The sequence below is a fragment of the Vicia villosa genome, linkage group LG4 (genome assembly GCF_029867415.1).
Source record: "Vicia villosa cultivar HV-30 ecotype Madison, WI linkage group LG4, Vvil1.0, whole genome shotgun sequence".
Taxonomy (NCBI): Eukaryota; Viridiplantae; Streptophyta; class Magnoliopsida; order Fabales; family Fabaceae; genus Vicia; species Vicia villosa.
In genome coordinates this window covers 118,689,861-118,697,198 of record NC_081183.1, presented here as the reverse complement: position 1 = coordinate 118,697,198, position 7,338 = coordinate 118,689,861, and positions in this window count along the sequence as shown.

Genomic DNA, 7,338 nt, shown 5'->3' with positions numbered 1-7,338 from the left:
GGGAATGGGACACGAAGCACCCAAATCTAATTCCTTACAAAGAATATGTGCTGAGTTTGATTCTTTACTTCGAAGAAATCACTTTCGAACACATCCCACGCGAGGAAAATCAACTAGCTGATGCTTTAGCTACCATGTCATCCATGTTCAAAGTCAGGTGGGACAACGAGGCGCCTATGATCACCATCTACAGGCAAGATGAACCATCCTATTGCAATGAGATCAATACCGAAGGAACCGAGGAAAAACCATGGTTCCATGAGGTAAAAAGATATCTCGAAACTCAGGAGTACCCTGAAGGGGCATCCATTAATGACAGAAAGTTTCTAAGGAGATTTGCTGCCAAATTCTTTCTAAGCAATGGAACCCTATACAAACGCAACCATGACTCGACTTTACTTCGCTGTGTAAACAAGAAGGAAGCAGAACAGATCATGGAAGAAATACACAATGGTGCCTTCGGTACTCATTCCAGTGGACATACAATGGCTAAGAAGATCCTGAGAGCAGGATATTACTGGTCTACCATGGAAACAGACTGCCACCATCACTCCCGAACATGTCACAAATGCCAGATATATGCTGACAAAGTACATGTACCTCCAGTTCCATTAAGCGTCCTGACGGCTCCTTGGCCTTTTGCAATGTGGGGTATTGATATGATTGGAGAAATCAAACCTACTGCCTCCAACGGACATCGCTTTATCCTGGTCGCTATTGACTACTTCACAAAGTGGGTAGAAGCAGCTTCATTTGCTTCTGTCACCAAAAATGTGGTAGCCCGGTTCATCAAATACAATCTCATTTGTCGGTATGGCATCCCTGAACGGATTATCACGGACAATGGCACAAATCTGAACAACAGAATGATTACTGAACTTTGCACACAGTTCAAGATCAAGCATCATAATTCTTCTCCATATCGACCAAAGATGAACGGCGCGGTGGAAGCTGCCAACAAGAACATCAAGAAAATCATACAAAAAATGACAGTAACCTACAAAGACTGGCATGAGATGTTGCCTTTTGCTCTTCATGGTTATCGCACATCTGCGCGTACTTCAACAGGGGCAACTCCATTTTCCTTAGTCTATGGTATGGAGGCAGTTCTTCCAATTGAAATTCAGATTCCTTCCCTAAGGATAATGAAAGAAGCCAATCTAGACGAAGACGATTGGATTCAAACACGGTTGGACCAGATAAACTTGATTGATGAGAAAAGGCTCGCAGCTATTTGTCATGGTCAGCTATACCAAAAGCGCATGATCAAAGCCTTCAACAAAAAAGTCAAAAGTCAAGCATACCAAACTGGTGGCTTGGTTGTCAAACGCATCATCTTACCACAAGGTGATCCCAGAGGCAAATGGACTCCCACCTACGAGGGACCATTCATAATCAAGAAAATATTCTCCGGCGGCGCCATGTTGCTTACCACCATGGATGGCGAGGATTTCCCACATCCTGTGAATGCTGACATAGTCAAAAAATACTTCTCTTAAAAAAAAAAAAAAAAAAACAGCTCGCTAAGTTGAAAACCTGAAAGGGCAACTTAGGCAAAAATGAGCGTCTCGGTGGATTGAAAACCCGAAAGGGCGGTCCAGGCAAAAATTAGAGACTAAACAAATACAATCCCGGTAGGCTGAAAACCTGAAAGGGCGGCCTAGGCAAAAGTTAGGGAATGAAGCATACAACTGTGTTCCGTTCAGCTGCCTACTCACCATCAAGATTCAACACCTCAAAGACACCGATCAGTCTAATCACTTTCTTCCAACAAGTGAGGGATGAGATGCTCGAAGACAGATTGGCAATAGCAGAGTTGAAACTTGACTGGATCATTTTCACATAGCTATTTATCTTCATAAATATTTTTCAAAACTTTCTGACAGTTTCCTACTTCTAGGATTGTTGTCTCCCTGTGCTAACCCGCCTATCATGGCTCTTTTCAATGCAGCTCTTTCAAAAATCACTATTTTCATTTTTTCTGTTTAAATACGTAAGCGTCCCAATGATAATTTTGAATGAACATATGCATTTGAATATGATTGATGTTTACCAGGAAAAACAGGAATGGCATTCAGGAAATGTCCCGATCATCTGGACATCATTCCATCAGAAGGAAATCACCAAGAGAGACGCATTTCTCAGCAAATTCCTCAAAAAGATTTTCTCTTCAAAAGAAGTCTTATTCCCCAGCAGGGTTGTTCCAGATTACTATCTTCAGAAGGTGTGATCCCCGCACCCGGACTTGGTCAGATAGTGCATCGGAGGATTATGCATCAGAACTTCCAGTTACCTTTGGCTCTCCAAGCAGTAGTCAAAGATCCTTCAACGGGATACCCGGGTTCTCAAAGAATTTCCCCAGACGAGGGTACTCAAGCAAGACAAAAGATCATCAACGATCACAATACATTCATGTCCAGCTGACTAGTGGGAATTTATTTTTCCAATTAGAAGCTTGACATTACATTCATACATCCATACATTCATACATTCATACATTCACATATTCATACATCATACATCATGCATCATGCGCATATTCATACACAACATAACATGCATATTTCTCCGGGAATATCTCACATTTACATGCATCATAAACATTGCATATCACTAACTTGATTTTTCAGGTAGGCAGATATCTTCAACAAAGATGTTCTCAATCACATGCCGTGTTCACCTGAATTCCATGAACGGTTCTCTCAGATATAATCAAGCCGAAGATTCATTCTGATCACTTACCAACTCAAAAACAAACATCACAGATCTAAAGTTGATACCTTAGACGGTTCCAGAACGATCTAGCATCACAGATCTAAAGTTGATACCTCAGACGGTTCCAGAACGATCTAGCATCACAGATCAAAGTTGATACCTCAGACGGTTCCAGAACGATCTAATATTGCAGATCTAAAGCGATACCTCAGCCGGTTCCAAAACGATCTAACGTTGCAGATCTAAAGCGATACCTCAGACGGTTCCAAAACGATCTAACATTGCAGATCCAAAGTGATACCTCAAACGGTTCCACAATGATCAACTTTCAAAAATCTAAAGCAGAAAAAAACTTTGGACAAGCTCCGTAGCAATCATCTTCCAAGACTTAAAGCGGTAACCTTGGACGGTTCCGAAATAGTCAACACAAAGACTTTCAAATCCTTCATCAAGATATAATCAATGAATTCATTCTGATGAACAAACCATCAACACATTCACCAGGTGGCATATGAAAGCCCATCTCAGGTAATGTTTCAATCTGCCAACAACATTTCGCAGACGACATTCAAATGCCACTTCCAACATCTCTTCTGATCAAGGTAAGTGCAAATTTTCAGGGCATCTAAATATTCAATCATCTTCTACCCTCAGATTTCATACAATCTCTTCAGGTTTAAGAAGATTGAATAGGGGCAACTGTTATACCCCAAAATTTGCCCACATATTTTTCAAGAAAACTCCAATCTGAAAATTAAGAGTCTCATATAATCATGGATTTTTATTTCAACAAATATCCTGACATATGAAATACTTAGTTTTTAGAATCTTTCTTATACAGTAATTTGGCTTGCAGTTGAATTTATTCTTACGCAAACGCCAAATACTGTGTATTACTTCACACATGCTATTTATTTGTTTACAGATAAATGGTACTGACACAATTGGTACAGAGTTAAATCTTTTTGCAGGCGCAGAATCAGGAAACTCAGACTGTACTGGTAACAAGTAGATTATTATTATCTTTTGTTTCCCACTAATTTTTGTACTATATTCCAATATTTGCAAAAATCTTTTCAAATCTCTTTTTCAAAAATCAAATCTCTCCTTTTTCCAACACTATCATCCACTTTCTTTCAAATCTTACTTTCACTCAAATTTTCCTTTTGTACGGAATCACATCATTCCCCAACGTCTCTTTCCTTCTTTCCATTCTATAAATACCTCTCATTTTCTTTCATAAAATCTCACATCAAATTCCAACTCATCTTTCAAATTCCTATCTCATATCTATTTTCTCTTCTTCCCTAACAAGAATGGCAAAATGGATAGAGACACTGTTCCTCACAGTCATCACCATTGCTACGGTGATCATGACTTTCTTCTGCCTGCACAGTCCTGAGGAGTGTGGACCTGCAATGGTTGCACTCCCAATCATCTACATGTTATTGTTCATAGCATGGGTCATTAATCGTCATTCTTAAAATTTGCCGTATTTCTTATTTCTTAAATGTACCGTTTATTCGTCGTACTGTTCAATATAGTATGTGATATTTGTACTGTCAGTATTAAATGTTGTACTATTTGTCATAATATTGCTTAATTACTAAGATAATATTTTGTGTGTTTTCTGCCAGTCAAATATTCCTATTTCTGTGCATTAAATGATTTTCAGGGTTATTATCGGTAATTTTGCCCGCATACCGTAAATATTAGTTATTTATTATGTCTGTGTTTTTTTTAACAAGTCATGTAAATAAACTTTCATTTTTCACATAAAACAAAAACAAAAAACAACAAAAAAAGAAAATTAACTTTGACTGTTGATTTTTCACTCTAACTGCTGCATCAATACCTGGACAGTCAGTTGACAGCCAAACTGCTGGCAGTACAATTCTCAGTGTTTTGTACCATCAATCAAATCAATCTTTCACAATTCAAAATTCCAAGATCTTTGTGCTAGAAGTCCTCTGAATATCACGCGATTAGCAGAGACTCAACACTGCACAAAAATCAGGTACGCTTAACTGTCTCCTACACAAACAGTCCCTAATCAGGGTTTTTCTTGTTTTTACAGGAGCAACAAGTTTTTGAGAGCTCAAATGGATTTCATACACATCCATATATCTCAAAGTACCATCATACAAATTTTCAAACTTCAATTCACTCAGACGCACCGTCAGCAGCTCAAACAGTCAACAGACGACCCGTTTGACCAAAAAAGTCAACAGACAGTCAAAAATGAAATTTTTTGTCAAAGTCCATATTTTGTCAAAGGATTCATCATTTGATCATTGGATGATCATAATTCATCAAGGAAAGATCAAAAATCAACAAAACCCTAAGATTCAAAATTAGGGTTTTTGCCTGAAAAGTCAACTCAACTTTGACTGATCATAACTCTCTCATCCTTCATCCAAAAAATTCAAACCAAAGCTTGTTTTGAAGGAAATTCAATTATCTTTCAAATGCCATTGATCCCATAGTCATTGGATTCACCATTTGAAAAATATGATCAAAGACATTACAGGTCATTTTCAAAGTCAACAAAAAGACACTTTTTTCAAAAGGATACACAAGGAGCTTCAAAAATCATTTTGACATGAGACCAAAGACATTGGTTAGAGGACTCTTTGAGGTTTCTAAAAAGTGCAAGATCTCCTTCATATGACAAAAATTGAAGGATTTACACCTTGTTGAAGTTGGCTAAATTTTGGGAAAATACATGAAATCAACATTGTTCAAAAATGCATTTTTTCCAAATGGGGCCAAGTTTTCAGCATTCAAACATCATTTCCATGATGTAATGGGCCTCCCACGACCAAGACTAAGCCCATACCTTTTTTTATCCATTTTTGCATGATTTTATCTTACTTTAAGATTAAAATTAAAAGGAAAATGCATGGATAAATGGTAGCTTACAATCTAAGCATGACTCACCCAAGGAACCTTCAATTTTCTGCAGAGGATTGGTGCACAAGGCAAGAGCATTGAATGGAGTCAAGACTTGGTCAAAAATTCAAGGTTTTTAATATTTAAAAACCAAAGTTTCAACAAAGGCAACTAGCTGCAAGTTAGCCTCAATTCTAAGCACACATAGCTTATAAATAAGCTATCATAGTTCAGCAAACAAAGAGAGACGAGTTCAGAAGCATCCCTAAGCATATAGCATACTTGTAACCACTTGTAATTTTCAAAGAAACTTGAAATTCGAATTTTAAGTATCAGTCCATTTCAATACAAACTAAGCACTCAAACATCATCTCTGAGCTTCACTGAAACTATTCCAATCAATTGCAAGTCCTAAACATCACTGAATCGAGCTATATAGGCCACGGTTTGTTCAAACTAAAACCAACTTATATCTCATAACACACGCATATTTAACAAGATGTAGATGCATAATTGTGTTTGGTTTGAAGCTCTGGTCGTTTCTGGAGCTTCAATTGGATTTTAATGGATGTTTGTAGCATATACCATTTTAGGGTTTACTTAGCTCAAAATTAGGGTTCTTCATTAGAGCCAAAATTAAAACAAATTAAGGACATGGTTAAACTCAGCGGAACAAGACGAATCCAATGGTACCATCGCGCTTGATTTCTATACTTGTTTGACCCTATTCGTAATTTTGCAGGTTTGAGGTTCATCAACTACAGCGCTTGTTTCATAAAAGCGCTGTAAAAGCCCTTGTCTGAAGGTTGAAGACGATGAGGTGTCTTCACCTCATTGGACAATCAGCGCGCGTACTTTTTTTAAATTCTCTCTGATTCTGTGCTTTGCAGGTGTAGCCTTTACCACGTGCCTCAATTTCTGGACCATCTGATCTCATTTAATGAATGATTCAACGCGCCAGATCACGCATGCACACCATGCTCCCTCACAAATTACCACACAGGATCAGTATCCTTTTATTTCTATTTTATTTTCTATTTTATTTAATTTCTTTGTTAAATTAATTAAAAATAGTTTTAAAAATCCAAAAAATACACAAAAAATATTTTTAGACTTCTAAAATAATATACTATTTTCTGAAATAAAAATATTTTATTTTTCTTCATAATTTCAATATTTTGTATAATTAATTAGTATATACTTATATATTTGCTTTTTAATTATTCTAACCAATCAAAAAATCATCAAAAAATTGTTCTTTATATTAAATATTGTTTATATATTATAAACTAATTTTGTACATATTTTGAGTAATTTTCTTTTTTAGTTTTAATTATTTGTATAATTATTTGCATAATTATGTTTTAATTAGCTTAAATCAATTTCAAATCAATTTCCAAAAATTCCAAAAAAATTAGTTTTGTTTTAAAATTAATTAACAAATATTTTGTACATATTTTAAACTTAATTTCTAGGTTTAAATCTATTTTCATCTTTTTTCTTCATTTTAATTTAATTAATCATGCATTAATTATAATTAAAACCAATCATAAAAATCCAAAAACATGCCTTTTATTTTTCTTGCAATTTAAATTCCTAGATAAATGTATAGGATGTCAAATTCATGTAAATAGGCTAGTTTACATTTCCCGCACAATCGATGTAATAGCGTAGATTTACTTTCCGCACTTTACATTTCCGCACTTTAATTTCCAGCAAATATAAACTGCG